The 20989-nt window shown below is 46.9% G+C and overlaps 1 protein-coding gene across 1 annotated transcript in view; it reads left to right on the plus strand.

The window, feature by feature from the left end:
* Positions 1-19434, plus strand: part of LOC132864429 (tripartite motif-containing protein 16-like) — a 79786-nt gene extending 60352 nt beyond the window's left edge. The window contains exons 2-3 of the transcript XR_009650223.1: positions 15043-15094; positions 15207-19434. The gene's annotated coding sequence lies outside the window, so the exon portion shown is untranslated. The remainder of the gene's footprint in view (positions 1-15042; positions 15095-15206) is intronic.
* The last annotated feature ends 1555 nt before the right edge of the window (positions 19435-20989 follow it).

Here is a 20989-nt window from a genome sequence, read left to right on the forward strand (position 1 = left end):
GTACCAAGGAAGGCGATTATGGCTGCAGTTCGCCGAAGGTATTCACGCCTTTCTAAAATTTCAGCTGCATTTGCTGCATGAAGCTGAGTAATAACATCTCGTATTTTTGTGGTTTTGAAGCTATGCCAGCAGGACATGCTTGAGACATGTAAGGCACTCTTCTCATGCTCCCGGAATGTATCCAGAGCCCTCTTCCAGTTGGAAAATCCAGAACCACTGAGTGCATCTTTATTTATGCGCGTAGTCTGCTTTCCGAATACACAGCAAGAAAAGCAGAATGCAAAATTGCCCTCCACAGAATACTCAAGCCATTTGAATTGCTCAAACCAATTTTTGTTGAAAGCCCTATTCTGAGACCCAAACTGGCTGAAGGGATATTGTGAAAGATGTATCTGCTTCGGACCACTTTCTGGAGATCCTAGGTCACACTCTACCATTCCACCTGCTGTCCCTTCCTCTTTATGTTCTTCCATTTCCTTATTTTGATCACCGTCCTGAATCAGACAACTAGAAATTCCACTTGCTGTCCATTGCTTTGACATCTTTCCTGCCTCTTCCCTGATTGCTCCTGACTCATCTGTGTAACAAAATACCCCTGATGCATGTGTTACAGTGACTCGTTGTACAAAATAAGGATCACCGATGTCCATGCCTGATCCTGACACATTTGCTTCTGGCTGCTCCTCTGTCTGTAGCTGATCACTACTGCTACCCTCTACAAAATCATAAAATCATATCAGTGAGTAGGACACCAAAACAAACAAATAATGCATAATCATGCAATGTCAGACTGAGATCAATAAAGGCTTTAGATATTATTACAGTACTCATTGGGCCTTCCCTAAACTTTTCAGATTGCTTTACTTTTCAGCTGAAATTACTATAGCCTAGTTAACATATGTTTTGTCACTGAATATGAATAGCAATCAGAATGTGAAAAGAAGTTGTTGGTGATTTGTAACTATAGTGTTTTTCACCCTTCAAAGTAGCCTTCTCATCCTGTTACTTCATGAAGTGTCATTCATAATCACCAGGAGTTGGAGGGTCTACAGCAAATTGGAAACCTCAGATTGTGTGTGTTCACCTCATATAATCTTTTATGTCGTGAACTCCGTCAGCAATGTATCAGAGACGAATATGAATCTCCATCACTAGCATGAAGCCCAGCTTCAGTTATAGCCTAACTTAGGTTGGCAGAACACTTGACGTCCATAAATGGCCTGAGCCAAAATAATATCTTAGTGTTTAAGTGTTAAACACAACACAGCTCTTTACAATGCTGACGAACGTCCCATTCACTTTGAAGTTATGAATGACAGTCAGACCAAAGTCAGTTCAGCGAACTGTGGCATCGGACTTTCTGTGCAGTCTAATAGAACTAGCCTATTATTTCAGTTTGCAAGCATAAGTAGTAAAACTATTCTTACCTTTTGGTTTTCTTTTTAAAAAACCCAAAAGTGTCGACTGCTTTTTGCTTGCCATGGTGAGTCGCTCTTCTTTTTGTTAGTTTATTTATGAAACTATGGCAAAGCCACAGATCGCCGAACTCTGATGCTGATTGGTCAAACTTCAAGGCTGAAATGCTGGAAATTCTGATCAGTGAAGTAGCCTACAATGTATCGGTTGATGAAATTTCTTGTTGCGGCGCGTTAAGATAGCAACATTTTGAAAATTAGGGAAATGCGGAATTTGTTGTAGGCTATTTGCCCATTAATGAGTTGTAATGTAATTTAGAGTGAGTGTGACGTCAGGGTTGTCATATTTTTTTAACAACTTAAAGGATCCGGGGCTTTGGAAGAAACATTTGGGGCTTAAGCCCCCAAAGCCATCCCCCCACTCCGCCTTTGGCGGTGAGGAGGACAGTGCGAGTGCATCGCAAAAATGCATAAATATGACTGACACCAGGGCGGCACGATGGTGTAGTGGTTAGCGCTGTCACCTCACAGCAAGAAGGTCCTGGGTTCGAGCCCCGGGGCCGGCGAGGGCCTTTCTGTGTGGAGTTTGCATGTTCTCCCCGTGTCCGCGTGGGTTTCCTCTGGGTGCTCCGGTTTCCCCCACAGTCCAAAGACATGCAGGTTAGGTTAACTGGTGACTCTAAATTGACTGTAGGTGTGAATGTGAGTGTGAATGGTTGTCTGTGTCTATGTGTCAGCCCTGTGATGACCTGGCGACTTGTCCAGGGTGTACCCCGCCTTTCGCCTGTAGTCAGCTGGGATAGGCTCCAGCTTGCCTGCGACCCTGTAGAAGGATAAAGCGGCTAGAGATAATGAGATGAGAGATGAGATGACTGACACCCGTAAACGAAGCAGCATCTGGCTGCAGTTTAAAGATATTGGGAATAGCAGAGCAGAGTGCTTTCACTGTAAAATGAAAACAACAGTAAGAGCAAGTTCCACCACAAACCTGCACAGACACATCAGAACTGTACATCCCACAGTGCAGTTGGAGGAGAGAGGGCAAGCTGACTCAACGTCTACTGACCCTGGTTTGTCCCAAACCAACTGCTGCAGCAGCTACTAGTAGTGCAAGTACAATAACCCCTCCTACTGCAACTCAAAGCCAAATAAGTCAGTTTATACCAAAGCAGATGACGGAGTTCCAGACGGAGTTCCAAACAGCACAGTATTGATGAAGAGTTGGCTAAAATGATTGCCACTGATTTCCAGGCCTTTTCCATTGTGGAGGACAAAGGTTTTAAAAGTTTTGTCAAAGCCTTAAATCCCACATACACTCTACCCAGTAGAAAAACACTGTCCCTAACAATGATCCCAAAACTATATGACACAGAACATGCATTATGGCAAGACAGGGTGAAAAAAGCTCCACCAGTTTGCCTGACAACTGACTGCTGGACCTCTAGAACCACCTGCTCTTTCATGTCCATCACTTGCCACTTTATTGAAAATTACAAGATGACATCTTGCCTGCTGGACTGCTTTGAGTTCACTGACAGACACACTGCAGAAAACTTGGTAGAGGAGCTATTAAGAGTGGTAAATGAGTGGCAAGTACAGGACAAAGTGGTGTGCTGTGTGAGTGATAATGCTGCAAACATCACCAAAGCCATAAAAAATCTGAAGTGGACCCACCACCCATGTCTGGTGCATACATTAAACCTGATGATAAGAGATTCCCTGAAGGTGGTGAAAACAACCATGGACAAGGTAAAGGCTATTGTGGAGTTTTTCCACAGAAGCACAGTAGCTGCAGAGAGGCTGAAGTCCACACAGCGCCAGATGGAGTTGCCCAAACTGAGGCCCAAACAAGAGTGTGCTACCAGGTGGAACTCAACATTTTATATGTTGAAACGCATTCTTGAAACAAAAGATGCCATCATCTCCAGATGCCAGGGATCCCCCCCCCAAATCTGTCCCTATGAGTTACATGTCAGTCCTGGGATCGAGATGCTGAACTCTTCTGCTCCTCGGACCTGCCTGATCCATCCTGGTGTCCTGTGTCTGGTTAGAGTCTCATCGCATCGCTCCTGTGGAGGGCGGCCCCATGTGGACAGTTGAGGGTCGCACCTGGAGGATGCTCTGGACTCTTGCAGTGGTGCTTTTGTGGCTGGGGATTGCGGTTGTCGTGAACAGTTTTGCACTCGGGTTTCCATCAGTGGGGGGCTTATAGCGTCAATGAAGCTGACTTTATGTTAGGACTGTTAATGTTATAGCCATGTTGGCTGTTGTTGCCCAAATGAGGATGGGTTCCCTTTTGAGTCTGGTTCCTCTCGAGGTTTCTTCCTCATGTCGTCTGAGGGAGTTTTTCCTTGCCACCATCGCCACAGGCGTGCTCATTGGGGATAGATTAGGGATAAAATTAGCTATTTTAAGTCATTCAAATTCTGTAAAGCTGCTTTGTGACAATGTTTATTGTTAAAAGCGCTATACAAATAAACTTGACTTGATCTCCATCCTGGCCTTCATCAACGCACCTGTTGATACGTTCAGTCAAGATGATTGGGAGCTGGTGAAAGAGGTCTGCACCATCCTGCAACCATTTGAGGAGGTGACTGTGGAGATAAGTGCAGACAGGTACATTGGACAATTTGATTATTCTCTACTATGAATAGTAGTAGAGAACTATTATACATTGCAGAAACAACACATGATTGACAAAACTAAATTGAAAAAAGCAATATGCCGCACAATTTTTAAAAAGGCTAGTTTTAAAAGTTGCTGTTTTCTCTCCTTCATCTATGTCACAGTCTCCAAAATGCTCCTGCTTTGCAAAGGTCTTCAGCGGGAGACAGTCCAACACCAACTGACAGTAACTGTGCAGAAAGTAAAGGAATTGGTTGCGGCTCTTTGTTCAGCCATGGACCGAAAATTTCTGCATATGGAGTTCAACACTGTCCTCTCAGAAACCACATTACTGGATCCTAGGTTTAAAAAGCTTGCATTCAGTGACAACAGAGTTGTTGACGAGGCACTTCAGAGAATAACTGCCACAGCAGCAAAATGCACCCCCAGCAGCCAGCCAGCTCCACCATTAGAGGGCCAAGTGGAGGAGGAGCCACAAACTTCTGCTGTGTGGAGGCTCTTTGATGAAAGAGCTACAGGAGATGCTGCAAGGAGAAATACTACAGCTGATGTTATAATGGAGATGTGATGTTATCTTGAGGAGCCCCTCATCCAACAAGCAGAAGACCCACTGAGCTGGTGGCAGGCCAAGGCCTCAGTCTTCCCATACCTGGTGAAGGTGATGGAGGGGAGACTGTGTATTGTGGCAACATCTGTTCCTTCGGAGAGAGTCTTCTCAAAAACAGGGCAGATACTAACTGAGAGGAGAAATCGCATCAGCCCATCCAAGCTGAGGCATTTGAGTTTTTTGAATGCCAACCTGCACTGAGGACATACAGTTTGGTTACTGAGTTTGGTTCTGTTCTGGTCTGTTCTGTGGATTTGTTTGCAGTGTTTTGTTCATTTCCCAGCAAACACACAACATATATACGATGTAGTGGTTAGGTAGTGGTTTGGTAATGTCAGGGAAATACGTCATTGTAGCGGTTCGCTAGGCATGGGTGGAGCACAGAGGACGGCAGGACAGAGATCAGGTTCGTATATGTGTTTTTTTATTGTCAAACTTTTCAGTCTAAACAACGTTTTATTAGGAGACTAGAGACACAGACTATCATCTCGTCCGGCGATGAGCTCCCCTGCTCTCCACTCTCCTTCCCTAAATAGGGCGCGGTCAGTGGGAAGGCACACACAAACAGGTTAATTGCCGTCAGGTGTAGTGATTCTGCCACTTAGCTTCCCTGACTCTGCCCTCCTATCACAGACCGGCGCTTGACCATGCCCCCGCTGCCACATACCCCCACCGCCCGACTCAGGCCGGGTGGCCGTCCGGCCTGCAGCCGACTCCCCCCCCCCCCCCCCGATGGGAGAGGAAGTCCACCACAACCATCTGCACCCCCGGCCTGTGGACCACCTTAAAATTGAAGGGTTGGAGTGCCAGATACCAACGGGTGATCCGCGCGTTGGCATCCTTCATGCGGTGGAGCCACTGGAGGGGCGCGTGGTCCGAACAGAGGGTGAAAGGGCGCCCCAGCAGGTAGTAATGGAGGGCGAGGACCGCCCACTTGATCGCCAGACACTATTTCTTGATCGTGCTTTAGCGCCCCTCACACACTGACAGCTTCCTGCTAATGTACAGGACGGGGCGGTCCTCTCCCTCCACCAAGGTACCAAGACCACCGGGCTGCTCCAGTCACTGTGGGACTCCTCGATGATGCCCATTTCGAGCATTGTCTCAAGTTCTTCCCGAACCACCTTTTTTTGTGTTCGGGTAGCCTGTAAGGGTGGCTACGCACTACTACCCCCGGGGGCATCTCTATGTGGTGCTCTATGAGGTTAGTGCGACCAGGCAGGGGCGAGAACACATCCGAAAACTTGGTCTGCAACTGGGCGACCTCCATGAGTTGGGTCGGGGAGAGGTGGTCTCCACAGGGGACCGGACAGGTGCATGATGCCAATGCCCCCTTTTGAACCTCCGGCCCCAGCTCCGCCTTCTCCGGAACCACCGACACCAATGCCACGGGGACCTCCTCATTCCAGAGTTTAAGTAGGTTGAGGTGGTAAATTTGTAGCGCCCCACCCCTGTCCGTTCGCCTCACCTCATAGTCGACATCCCCGACTCGCCGTGTGACCTCAAAGGGCCCTTGCCACCTGGCGATCAATTTGGAGCTCAATGTGGGCAACAGTACGAGTACTTTATCTCCCGGTGTGAACTCTCTAAGGTGCGTACCCTTGTTGTACAGGCGGGCTTGCCGTTCTTGGGCCTGCCGCAAATTCTCCTGGGTTAGGTGGGTGAGCGTGTGGAGTTTTGCGTGCAGGTCCATAACGTATTGAATTTCGTTCTTACTTTGTGAAGGTCCCTCCTCCCAATTTTCCCCCAGCACGTCTAGAATGCCGCGCGGCTTACGCCCATATAATAATTCGAATGGGGAGAACCCCGTGGAGGCTTGGGCGACCTCTTGCACTGAGAACAACAAGGGCCCAAGCCACTGATCCCAATTATGTGCGTCCTCACTTACGAATTTTTTAATGATATTTTTGAGGGTGTGATTGAACCGTTCCACTAAACCGTCCGTTTGTGGGTGATACACGCTGGTGCAGATCGGCTTAATCCCCAATAACCCATACAGTTCGCGCAGTGTCTGTGACATAAATGTGGTGCCTTGATCAGTCAGATTCTCTTTCGGGATTCCAACTCGGGAGATAACGCGGAAGAGTGCCTCCGCAATACTGCGTGCTGAGATATTGCGCAGAGGCACTGCTTCCAGGTAGTCCACCAGAACTAATATAAAGCGGTACCCTAGTGCTGACCGATCTAATGGCCCGACGAGATCCATCCCAATTCTCTCAAACAGGGTCTCGATTAATGGGAGGGGGCGCAAAGGTGCTTTTGGAATGGCCGCCGGATTTACTAACTGGCATTCGCGGCATGCCGTGCACCACCTACGAACATCGCCACGAATCCCCGGCCAATAGAATCGGGCCATTATTCGGGCTAGTGTCTTATCCTGCCCTAAGTGTCCAGCCATGGGATTAAAATGAGCCGCCTGGAATACCAATTCCCGGCGGCTCTTTGGAATTAAAAGTTGCGTGACTCGCTCTTTAGTCTGAGTGTTCTGCGTCACTTGGTATAACCTATCCTTCATAATCGCGAAGTAGGAGAAGGACGGGGTTGCATTCAGCTGGAGCGTTTGACCATCGATTACTCTCACTTGGTCAAACGCATGTCGCAGAGTCTCGTCTCGCGACTGCTCTCATGGGAAATCGGCGAAGGATTCCCCAAGAGAGAGAGGAGGGGCCGGCGGCTCCTCACTCTGACGCGGAGATGACATAGATGGCTCTGCGACAGCTGCTCCCGCCAAAGCGACACCGGGACCTCCCCCCGTTAAATGGCAGGACCCACTCTTGACTGTGTCATAAATTCCTGAAATCCCGGACAATCAGTCCCCAAAATTAAAGAGTGGGTAAGGCGAGGATTAACTGCCGCCTTCACTATAACTTTTTCCCCTCTGAAAAAAATGTGGACCGACACCAAAGGGTAGCGGTGAACATCCCTGTGCACACACAACACCTTCACCCCCTGTGCTCCCCCCAATGCTTTGTTTTGAACCAGGCTTTGGCGAATTGAGGTCTGATTACAACCAGAATCCACCAACACCTGATATGTAGCCCCTTGGATACTCACCGGTATGTGATACGCTCCGGCCCGATCGAGGGCGGCCTCTGGCGCATCGGGGATCCGAACCACTGCGCCCACTTCCATTGTCGTGCACTGCTGTTGAAGGTGGCCCGGCTCCCCGCAGTGCCAGCAAACTGGCCCGGCCTTCCCTCTGCACCAGTGTTCTGGGGCTCACTCACCTGCTGGGGGGAGAGACAGACACAGAAGGGAGAAATGGGAGGGCACTGTGGGTGTGGCGGGCCGGCTGGGGTGGTGCCGGCCCCTGTCTCCGCGGTGGGGGAATGGGGCAAGGACGGGACACAGAAGGAGGGGGAGAGAGAGAGAGAGAGAAGAGGAGAGAAGAGAAGATGCTGTCTGCTGTCCTGCCACCGGAACAGCTGCCAAATGATCCTCCGCCAGCTCAACTGCCTGATCCAGCGACGCCGGGCGGTGGCACTGGACCCACTCCGCGGTTCCTGCTGGTAAGCGAGCGATGAATTGTTCCAGCACCACCTGGTCGATGATCCCCTCGGCGTCGCGGTTGTTGGCCCTCAACCACCGCCAGCACGGCCGGCCGGCTTCCTCCAAGCGCAAAGTGCGGAACCGCTGGTGCTGTTGCTCTGGAGTGCACCCCATGCGCTGGAGGACGGCCCGGCAGAGGTCCGCGTAGGCCAGCCGGTGGTCAGTGGGGACCTGTAGCGCGGCCAGCTGTGACTCTTCCGTTAGGAGGGGGAGGAGGCACGCTGCGCGCTGCTCCATCAGCCACCCCGAGGCTTCTGCGACTTGTTCGAATAGCATGATGAAATCCTCGGGGTCGTCCTGCGGACCCATCTTGGTGAAGGTGAGGGGAGACGGGCCCGCGGCCGGAGTGCTGGTGGACCCTGCCGACGCGAGGAGGTGCCAGAACGCCTCACGGTCTTCCTGCTGGGCCAGCACCAGGGCTTCGAAGCGTCGCTCTTGTTCCTTCTGGAGGGTGACAAGCGCCTGGTGCTGGCTTTGCTGGGCCATGGCGAGGGTGTGGACCAGGTCGGCGAACGGGGAGGACTCCATGGGGCTGATCGGCTGGTGCTCCACTCTGAATTCCCGGGTTTCGGCACCACGGTAGCGGTTTGCTAGGCGTGGGTGGAGCACAGAGGACGGCAGGACAGAGATCAGGTTCGTATATGGTTTTTTTTATTGTCAAACTTTTCAGTCTAAACAACGTTTTATTAGGAGACTAGAGACACAGACTAGCATCTCGTCTGGCGATGAGCTTCCCTGCTCTCCACTCTCCTTCCCTAAATAGGGCACGGTCACTGGGAAGACACACACAAACAGGTTAATTGCCATCAGGTGTAGTGATTCTGCCACTTACCTTCCCCGACTCTGCCCTCTTGTCACAGACCGGCGCTTGACCACTCCCCTGCTGCCACAGTCATCATTACGTACTAGGCACATCCTAATACAACGTTGTGCCAATACATAATGACAACATAGTGGTAATATGTAAGACAACGTAGTGGTAATACCTAACGACAACGTAGTGGTAATACGTAAGACAACATAGTGGTAATACAACAACAACGTAGTGGTAATACGTAATGACAATGTAGTGGTAATACCTAACGACAATGTAGTGGTAATGCCTAATGACAATGTAGTGGTAATACATAATGACAACGTAGTGGTAATACATAATGACAACGTAGTGGTAATACCTAACGACAACGTAGTGGTAATACCTAACGACAACGTAGTGGTAATATGTAATGACAACATTGTGGTAATATGTAACAGACACGTTATCTGGCGACCATCCAGCAACATATGTCCTACTACGTAGTCTACATGTTGTGTATATTTTCTATTTGATGATCAATGTATTAATAATTTGCTTTCGGACATTTTGTTGTATGTCTCTATGAATAACATTAATCAGTATCAGAATCACTTTTATTGCCAGGTATGTGAACACACACGAGGAATTTGACTCCAGTTTCACTTAGCTCTCAGTACAAACAGATAAAAAAAAGCGTAGACAAAAAAAAACAAAAAAAAGCTATGTACATGTAGAATCTTTTGGTGCAAAATGGTGCATAGTGCAAGGATGACTTGGTAAATATAAATATAAATATACAGTGTGCACAGAATGATGGTATGAGTGTGCAGTTATTTCACAGTTGATGTTACTGATATTTGAGTCCGGTTTTAGCTGTTCATCACAGAAACAGCCTGAGGGAAAAAACTGTTCTTGTGTCTGGTTGTTTTTGCATACAGTGATCTGTAGCGTCTCCCAGAGGGGAGAAGTTTAAACAATTTGTGACCAGGGTGTGATGGGTCTGCAGAGATTTTACCTGCCTGTTTCCTGACTCTGGACAGGTACAGGTCTTGGATGGAGGGCAGGCTGACACCAATAATTTTCTCTGCAGACCTTATTGTCCGTTGCAGTCTGTTCTTGTCCTGCTTGGTGACCGATCCAAACCAAACAGTGATGGAAGAGTAGAGAACAGACTGAATGATGGCAGAGTAGAATTGTGTCAGCAGCTCCTTAGACAGGTTGAGCTTCCTGAGCTGGTGCAGAAAGTACAACCTCTGCTGGGCCTTTTTGATGATGGTGACTGTGTTGATCTCCCACTTCAGGTCCCGGGAGATTGTGGAGCCCAGAAACCTGAAGGTTTCAACAGCAGTCACAGTGTTGTTGGTGATGGTGATGGGCAGCAGGGTGGGGGGCTCCTCCTAAAGTCCACTGTCATCTCCACAGTTTTGAGCATGTTCAGCTCCAGATTGTTCTGACCGCACCAACAGACCAGCCGTTCAACCTCCCATCTGTATGCAGACTCGTCACCGTCTCGGATGAGGCCGATGACCGTTGTGTTGTCTGCAAATTTCAGGAGTTTAACAGATGGGTCTCTTGAGGTGCAGTCGTTGGTGTAAAGAGAGAATAGCAGTGGGGAGAGCACACACCCCTGGGGGGCACCAGTGCTGATAGTCCAGGTGCTGGATGTGATGCTCCCCAGCCTCACCTGCTGCTTCCTGTCAGTCAGGAAGTTTATAACCCACTGACAGGTGGAGGAGGGCACAGTGAGCTGGGTAAGATTGGTGTGGAGGATGTCTGGAATGATGGTGTTGAACGCCGAACTGAAGTCCACGAACAGGATCCTGGCATATGTCCCTGCAGAGTCAAGGTGTTGCAGGATGTAGTGCAGACCCATATTGATTGCATCATCCACTGACCTGTTTGCCTGGTAGGCAAACTGCAGGGGGTCCAGCAGGGGGTCTGTGATGTCCTTCAGGTGTGACAACACCAGTCTCTCGAAGGACTTCATGACTACAGATGTGAGGGCTACAGGCCTGTAGTCATTCAGTCCTGTGATGGTGGTTTTCTTGGGAACCGGGATTATTGTGGAGCGTTTGAAGCACGAGGGGACTTCACACAGCTCCAGGGATCTACTGAAGATCTGGGTGAAGATGGGGGCCAGCTGATCAGCACAGACCTTCAGACAGGAGGGTGACACACCATCTGGGCTGGGTGCCTTCCAGATCTTCTGTCTGCGAAAAAGCTGACAAATATCTTCTTCACAGATCTTGAGTGCTGGTGTGGGGTCAGAGGCGAGAGGAGGCAGAACAGCAGGGGGTGTAAATGGGTCTTTAATGTCTGAGGTGGGGAGAGGTGTGAATGTATCAAATCTGCAGTAGAACACATTCAACTCGTCAGCCGGTTGATGGTTCATTGCAGTGTTGGGGGATGGTCTCCTGTAGCTGGTGATATTCTTCAGGCCTTTCCACACTGACGCCGGATCGTTGGCTGAAAGGCTGTTTTTGATCCTTTCAGCGTAGCTCCTCTTATGCCGCTTTTCCACTACAAATGCGGCTGAGCCGTGCCATGCTGAGTCGGGCTGAGTCGAGCTGAGCGGGGCTGTTGGAGTTGCATTTCGACTACAACCGCGCTGAACCATGCTGGCTGGAAGTGGGTGGACACATTGGGTGGAGTTAGCGAAAGTGGGTGGACGTCACATGATGTCATTAAGCAGCGCAAACAGTGACATCAGTGGCCTTTTAAGCGGTAGTCTCACGACCCGAATAGTAAACAATAAACATGGAGGACATGGAGTCGTTAGTGTTGCTGGTCTTGGTGCTGTGGCTTGTTGTCACCGACAATGCCAACAGATACTGGCAAGAGCGTATAGATGAGGCAAGGCGCATAAGGCTTCAGAAATTCTCATAATTCGTAATTCTTCTTCTTCCGGGTTTGCGGTGTTTACAGATCCCAGCGTGCTCGCGGGGCGTGTGTGGGCATGTGAGGACACTCCTCCTCACCAATCAGTGCACAGGGGAGTGTCTGCTCACGCCCCCAGCCTCACTCGGCTCGGTTTGGCTCGCTTCAGCCCCACTCCAAAATGGTGCGAGTTTTAGGGGCTAAGCAGGGCTGAAGCGAGCCGAGTCATGCTGTTTTTTGGTAGTCGAAACGCGAGTCATGTCGGGCTGAAGCGAGCTGAAGTGAGCTGAAAAAGGGTAGTGGAAAAGGGCCATTAGTTACTTTCACCTCTTTCGTCAGTGTGTTTCTGGCCTGTTTGTACAGGACTCTGTCCCCACTTCTGTAGGCCTCCTCCTTGGCCTGGCGAAGCTGCCTGAGTTTTGCAGTGAACCAGGGTTTGTTGTTGTTGTATGTGCGGAAGGTCTTGGTGGGCACGCACATATCCTCACAAAAACTGATGTAAGATGTCACGGTATCAGACAGTTCATGCAGGTCTGAAGCTGCAGCCTCAAAAACACTCCAATCAGTGCAGTCAAAGCAGGCTTGTAGTTCCACTGTGGCCTCATCAGACCATCTCTTCACCATCTTAACTACAGGCTTAGCAGATTTCAGCTTCTGCCTGTAGGTCGGGATAAGATGAACAATGCAGTGATCAGATAGTCCCAAGGCTGCACAGGGGACAGAGTGGTATGAGTCCTTTAAAACAGTGTTAGTGTCCCTGGTGGGACACTTAATGTGCTGTTTATATTTTGGCAGTTCATGGCTGAGGTTTGCTTTGTTAAAGTCCCCCAAAACAATGAGCAAAGAGTCCGGGTGTTTTTTCTCCACATTGTTTATCTGGTCAGCCAGGTGTTGTAACGCCTCAGTAACACAAGCCTGAGGAGGGATGTAAACTCCAACCAGAATAAATGAGGAAAACTCTCGCAGAGCATAAAATGGTTTGCAGTTTATGAATAATGTCTCCAGATGAGGACTGCATGACTTGTTTAGAACCATGACATCAGTACACCAACCTTCGTTACTGTAAAAGCAGACTCCACCTCCCCTCGTTTTCCCCGTGAGCTCCGTTTTGTGGTCCGCTCGGTGCAGGTGAAATCCAGGCAGATGGAGAGAAGTGTCCGGGATGTGCTCACCGAGCCAGGTTTCGGTGAAGCACAAGGCAGCAGATATGTTAAAATCCATGTTGATTGAGTTGAGGAGCAGCAGTTTGTCCATCTTGTTGGCCAGAGAGTGGACGTTAGCCAGGTGAATAGACGGGAGCGCAGTGTGAAACCCCCGCTGCCTCAGCCTGACAAGCGTGCCAGCTCGCTTACCCCGGTGTCTCCGGCGTCCTCAGCGGAGACCATAGAGAGCTGCTGCTCCTCCAACAAGTAGCTCTAGAAAACTTTCCGGATCGATGAAAACCGATGAAAAAACTTTACTGGTGGTTATTCCAATGTTTATGAGTTCTTCTCTGGAGTATGTGACCAGCGAAGAAGCGCAAGAAACACAACAAATACACAAAAATGTAGAAAGTATGAGAGAGTGAAGTACCGAGGCAACCGTCCGTGGTGCCATCTTGGTTCACCTATACTGTAAATGGTGAATATAATGGTGAATTCATCAATAGACCAAGATCACATTAACAATGTGATCTTGGTCTATTGATGAATTGATTGTATTTTAACATTAAAATAGTGCTGAATGAGGCCATTTCAATGAAATAAAAGTTTGTAGAGTCATGATTTTGCAGTTAGGTTTGTCTTATCAGTTTATCTGCATTTTAACCCTCTAATATAACTATTAGTGGTATTTTTTATCCAAAATCATGTTTGGTCCACACAAAACTTTAACTGAAGGGGAGGACTTTCACATGATCCGTGATTGCCAACAAATTATTTCCGTGACCGATGATTTGAGCCTGTTTCTCTTCCTGTGATGTGTGATTGAGAATGTTTGTGACCCCCGGGGCGGATCTGGGGGAGGGGTTTAACCCCCCCTTCAGCGACCGGGGGGAGGGAGGTATAAAAGAGTAAACACAACAGAAAACTTGAAGCAAGCAAAATTACTCAAAATATGCTCAGATTCACTGAATCAGCATGTACAGTTTCATTTCCCAGGGTGCTTCGGGCTACTTGTCGACGCTTTTCGTAGAAATTATCAATCCAATCCAATCCCCACCCCTCTCCCTGACCCCCTCCCCCTGACCCCCTCCCCCTGACCCCCTCCACCCTGTTAACTTGGCGGGAAAAGGGCATATGCTGACTGACCACTATCCCATCATGCTTTGCGGCTCCGGATCGCATTGGTCTTTCAAAACCCGTTGAAGGAGCGACTTCCGGCCTCCCAGTTGTTTTTATTGGTGCGAAGGGAAGGTGTTTGGTTATTATTGGAGAGCTTTGATCAACAGAATCTTTCAAGGTAAGAATGTTACCCTTGCTATTGTTGTCACTATGTGAATATAAAGTGATTAAGTCTGATGATATATTATATGCAAATGTTATGGTTAAATTTTTATTTTAATGAATGTTAGTGTCTGAGTCTCCACCACAGGAAAGCACGCGTGGCGCCATGTTGTTTGTGGGGGATGATGGGCTCGTGGTGGAGATCATTTTATGAAAAGATAGAAACACTACTTGAATAAATGACTTACATTTGTGATCTTTCTGTGTGGCGTTTGCATGTTCTCCCCATGTCTGCGTGGGTTTCCTCCAGGTGCTCCGGTTTCCCCCACAGTCCAAAGACATGCAGCTTAGGTTAACTGGTGACTCTAAATTGACCATAGGTGTGAATGTGAGTGTGAATGGTTGTCTGTGTCTATGTGTCAGCCCGGTGATGACCTGGTGACTTGTCCAGGGTGTACCCTGCCTCTCGCCCATAGTCAGCTGGGATGGGCTCCAGCTTGCCTGCAACCCTGTAGAACAGGATAAAGTGGCTAGAGATAATGAGATGAGATGAGACGAGACATTTGTGATCTGCCAGTCTGAATATCTGTGTCGTGACATCCAGGACTAATAATATTACTTATGTGTGACATTTTATCATAAAATCCAACCATTTTTTAAATGTATGTCTTTAATACATAAATGCATAATGCTCACTCGTTTTTATGTGGCCCATGACACTCACCATTTCCTTTTTGTGTGTTTTTATAGATTATCAGAGAAAGGTTCTGATGCGCGTAGATGAAATTGTGCAGAATTATCTGTAAGTACTTACCTCTTGCAAATATTTCATGTGTGCATACATCACTTAATCTGACCATATAGTGGGAAACAAGGATTTCCTAATTTATCATTGATTATAATTATATTTGCAGGCTCGCACTGCTGTGGCTGCAACAACTAAGGAGACAACTACTGTACCAACCCACCATTCATCTGATTCGGAAACCAGAGACAGCTGTTAGCTCTTTCACTGCTAGAATTTCTATTATTGAATACTGGTTCACCATTAAATATTTTCTAGAGCCAGAACAACTGTGGGTGGTAAAAGAGAGCAACTGGACTTGCTTGAAGATTCTTGAAGACGTTTCACCTCTCATCCGAAAGGCTTCTTCAGTTCTGTCTGACTAGTAGGGAGTATCAGGTATTTATCCTTTCATGGATGAAAAGCTCATCTAAGGTGTCATTGAGTCATCCTGTTGGTGTGGGTCACTGGGGACTGGATGTGAACGGCCTCGAGAGACTTTAGGGTGATCAATGGATTGCCCGTTAAGGTGATCAATGGAATGCTGATTCTCTCTGTCCTCCTGTGTGTCACTGAGGTGGGGTTTACATTAGACCGTATCAGCGGATCATCAGATTAATGTTTTTAAAACGATTAGTGTGCACACAGCAACGCCAATACACGATTCGCGTGCACATAGCAACGCCAATACACGGATACGCTCGGCTCCGCAGGCATCCTGCGCTCCAAATCACTCCGCCCTGAACAGCGAGTGCCCTCTGGAGGGTGCGCACTCCGGCCCTGCGCAGCTCACAGAGCGCGCGAGTGGAGCGCACAAGCAGTGATTTGGGACTGAGCCACTGTGTGTGTGATCTCAGTGCATGTCGGGCATGCGCGTCACTTACCACTTGCAAGTGGAAGGATGGCAAGCCTAAAGACAATCATAATTACACAATGGGCAGTATTTGCATCAGTATTTGCAGTATTTTCATACTTTTATACTCTTTAATGAAAGGTGATACAAGGCGGAAGTCCGCGCCGTTTTTCAGCAGTCGCGTCACATGACCAACGCCAGCGAATCAGAAAGGTGGATGTCACAGTGATGTTGTCCAATGACGATGCCAGCTAGAGCTCAGCACAGCGTATCCGCGTATTCTCAATGTTTAAACAGCACCGGACCAGACAGGATCTAGATTGAATACGTGGACCCTGGCGGATTCCTGTTTCCCGGCGTTTCCAGGCGTTTTAATGTAAATGGACAGTGCATCCGCGAAGAAAACGAGACAGATACAGTCTAATGTAAACTTGGCCTGAGGCCCTGTCCACACGGCAACAGATTCAGGTGAATCTGATAAAATTGTTTATCGTTTCGGCCTGGCGTCCACACGGCACCGGTGTTTTGGGTGCCCCAAAACGAAATCTTTTGAGAACGGGTTCCAGAGTGGAAAGATCTGGCAATGGCGCCATTGCGAAGTCGTCTGGATGAGTAGAACGGATTTGTTTACGATGACGTCACAGCCACATGACTGTGACTGCTTCATGCTGGGCATAGACATATAAACATAGATGCCGCCTTCCGCGTAGAATCATATGTCATCCTCGCCGCCATATTGGATGTGGCAAAGTGGAGAATAAAGATGCCTCATTCATGTGCTGTGTTTAACTGTACCAACAGGTTTACCGTCCAAACGAGATCACATGGGATTACCTTTCACAGGTGAGACTGGAAAAATACTTTTCATTGTATTTGGTCATTATAACGTAATTTTACGAACAGATTTTTCTGACTTTGGGCTAATATGAAGTCTTGCGCATAATAGCCGCTTGGTGAAACCTGTCTCCAAACAATTTATAATTTATAAATAAATTTATAATTTATTTCATAGCCCACCCAACCAATTTCACCACCAGCTGTCAGATGGTGATGGCACACTCAAAAATAGAAGAGATTGGAAGCATGTCAGACTGTGAAGCAATCACATTGAGCAATCCCATTGTAATATGGTTTAATTGAATTTTTTTGCATATAGCACTGTATATTGCAAAATTTGTTTTTGGAGACATTTTATAGCCTATCTGCATGGCATTTAATGAAAGTGATGCAGAGACGGCACGGCACGGCTTCAGCAGCGTAAGCACAGCACATTATTCTACACGATCCCCACTCAAGTTTCCATCAATGAAGAGTTATAACATCAACGAAACTGTCCTCATGTTAAAACTGTTAATGTTATAGTCATGCTGTCTGTTGTTGCCCAAATGAGGATGGGTTCCCTTTTGAGTCTGGTTCCTCTCGAGGTTTCTTCCTCATGTCGTCTGAGGGAGTGTTTCCTTGCCACCATCGCCATAGGCTTGCTCATTGGGGATAGATTAGGGATAAAATTAGCTCATGTTTTAAGTCGTTCAAATTCTGTAAAGCTGCTTTGCGACAATGTTTATTGTTAAAAGCGCTATACAAATAAACTTGACTTGACTTGACTGAGCTCCAAAACATGCCTTGATGTGTAGATATCGTTAGTAGCCTACGATAGTAGCAGCGGAATAAAAAAAAAAAAAACAAGTTTCCAATAGCTTGATTCCGGTATAGGCCTGCTGCATGTTGAGGAAAATAGGTCACACCTCCCACGGAATATTGACGGGTATTTCGCACACTATTTATAACCATCACATTAAAAGTTATATATGTTGTTTTGATGCCTGTTTGTTTCCCAAATATATATGTGTGTGTCTTAATGGGTGAATAAAAGGCATCGAGTTAAACATTATTGTAGAAAGGGGCTTTATGAAGTTCAGTCCATTTACTTGCATTGGTTTACGGGGAAGATTTGCCACATCCAAAATGGTGGACACTCTGACGTATCCCAGCAACGGGCCACCAGGCTCAATGCGGCGCCTATGTTTATATGTCTATGACGCCGGGTAGAAGAAGGGGTTTATGCGCATACGTCGTACTTCTTCTATTGTTCTGGTGTCTCCGATGGGATCGTCTTACAGCGCACGTAGAGGTGTGGCATGTGTATTGCATCGTTTTCAGCAAGCGTTGCATTGCCATATGTACCTGATATTTTACTGATCCATTGCCCATGTGGACGCAATATTTAAAAAAAAAAAATCTCATTGCCGTTGTCATGTGGATGTAGCCTGAAAACAGCTGGGTTTTGGTGTGCATTCAGTTGTCTGGGAAGTGTGCCAAGGACTGCATTGTAGGTGGCTGATAAATGATGTCTTAGACCCCCACCTCTGTTCAGTGATGGCCGTTCCAGGTTGACAAAAATGGCTTCTTTAACTCCTCGCTCATACAAATGAGCCTCTCTGGCTAAAATGCGTACGTTGCAATCCTGAAATGAGTGTCTTTTGTTGTTGAGATGAAGGTAGACAGCAGAGTCCTGGCCTGAGGAACTGGCTCTCCTCTGTTGAGCCATACGCCTGTGAAGCAGTTGTTTTGTTTCCCCAATATATGAATCTGTGCATTCCTCACTGCACTGAATTGCATATACTATGTTGTCCTGTTTGTGTCTGGCTATTCTGTCCTTAGGGTGGACCAGTTTCTGCTTCAGGGTGTTACTGGGTCTGAAATGTACCGGAATGTTGTGGTTGTAGAAGATCCTCCTGAGTTTCTCAGATAGACCAGAAATGTAGGGAATGACAATGTTCTTGCATTTGTTCCTGTTATCCTCCTTGTCCGTTATGTTCCTTTTTCTGCTCTTGAAGAAAGACCAGTTGGGATACCCGCAGTTCTGAAGTGCTTTCTTGATGTGATTCTGCTCCTTCTCTTTTCCCTCTACCATTGTAGGGATGTTCTGAGCCCTGTGTTGCAAGGTCCTAATGACCCCCAATTTGTGTTCCAGTGGGTGGTGAGAGTCGAAGAGTAGGTACTGGTCTGTGTGTGGGGGTTTCCGGTGGACCTCGATGCTAAGGCTTCTGTCTTGTCTAATGTGTACATCACAATCCAAGAAGGCTAGATTATTCCCACTGACATCCTCCCGAGTGAAATTGATGTTGATATCCACTGCATTGATGTGCTTAGAGAAGGATTCCACTTTATGGGTTTTGATTTTAACCCAGGTGTCATCCACATATCTGAACCAGTGGCTGGGAGCAACTCCTGAAAAAGTGGTCAAAGCTTTATGTTCCACTTCCTCCATGTAAAGATTGGCCACAATAGGGGACACCGGTGAGCCCATGGCACATCCATGCTTCTGTCTGTAGAAACTTTCATTAAACTGGAAATAAGTGGTAATGTGAAACTACAACTACCTGTTATGTTTGTCAATTTTACTAGTACACGCGGTTTTATATATATATTGTTCACATTTCTAACCTAACCTGGCTGATGCAGCTATTTTTTTTGTTGAAATAAAAGCACCAACTATGCAAAATATTGTTGCTTCTTCCATGTTTTCTGCATAAGATTACTCGGGTTTTGTAAGGTAGTAGAAAGGATGTGAAAATGTAAGGTGGTGAGAACGTGCCCATATGAATGTGAAAGTATCCATCGTATAGTGGGAAGGTCCCCATAGTATAGTGGGAAGGTCCTCATAGGGTAGTGGGAAGGTGGTGGGTACGTAATTTCTCTACGTAACTTTACGATGTAGTAAAAACATTGCTGGTAGTACAGAATTTTATGTAGAAACTACGTAAAAACTCTACGTAACATCTACCAAACCACTACGTTGTAAGTACGTAGTTACTATGTAAAATTGTTACCTAGGTTGTTTTTGTGTTAAATTAAAAGTTTGATTAAAATATTAAACAAAAGTAAGTGCCTGCTTTTGTAACAGAACAAATACACAAAATTAGGCAATTATAAGGCTTCTCATAAAAACACTGAATGCAAAAGGGTTTATCAACACACAAAGCATTCATATTTGCCAAGTTAGGCTAAAATACGAGGCTACAGATGATAATAAATTAAGAGCCATTTGGGAGCCAAAAGAGCCAGCTCTTCTTTGGGAGCCGTGCCACAAGAACCGACTCTCTGAAGAGAGCCGAACTTTCCATCACTAATTGCAGCAATGAATGCCTGCCACATTCTACCCAGGAGAGACAAGGAAAACACTGCCATCATCATGAGATTCATCAATCGGAAACATAAAGCTGCATTGCTGAAACAAGGAAGGAAACTGAAAGGTACAAACATCTACATCAACGATCACTGGACAAAACGCAATGCTGACATCGCCAGAAAAGCATGACATCTGAAGAAAGAAAATAAAATTCAATCTACATGGATCACCAACTGCAAAGTATTCATTAAGCTGAATGGTACACCGGAGGAGGCGAGAGTTCTGGTCATATGGAGGACTTGGACAAATACCAGTGATGGCTATCAGGACTGTAAGGTAATCAATACCGACATGACACTACACCAAACTCAACCATGACACACACCGAAATAACTCTTTCATCCATTACTCGGAACACTACTCGGCTAAAGCAAATGCTTGTTGATTATGAAAACCTGGAACTGAAACCACATGAATTCACTGACCATAAACTACTGGATACAGAAAATCACATAGACCCGGACAATAACTTTTTCTCAACCATGAATGACAATTGCCACCATTACACAGAGGAACAGTACAATCAGTCCACTGAGGCTGTGGGAAAATGATCAATAATACACTTCAACAGCAGAAGCATGGACACTAACTTCAAACACATCAAGAAATACTGAAGTCAGTTTACTCATCCATTCAACATAAATGCCATATTGGAGACCTGGATTGACCTGGAGAAAGGAGTGGATTTCGAACTGGCTGGATATGAATTTAATTCTATAAACAGGAAAAATAAAGGTGGAGGAGGAGTGGCGGTGTATGTGGACTGTAATTTGAATTATAAGTTAATAGATGGCATGACAACGGTGATTGATAATTTATTAGAATTTTTAACAATTGAAATGAATATTGAAAAAAGTAGAAATGTATT

The sequence above is a fragment of the Neoarius graeffei genome, chromosome 17, assembly GCF_027579695.1.
Source record: "Neoarius graeffei isolate fNeoGra1 chromosome 17, fNeoGra1.pri, whole genome shotgun sequence".
Lineage (NCBI taxonomy): Eukaryota > Metazoa > Chordata > Actinopteri > Siluriformes > Ariidae > Neoarius > Neoarius graeffei.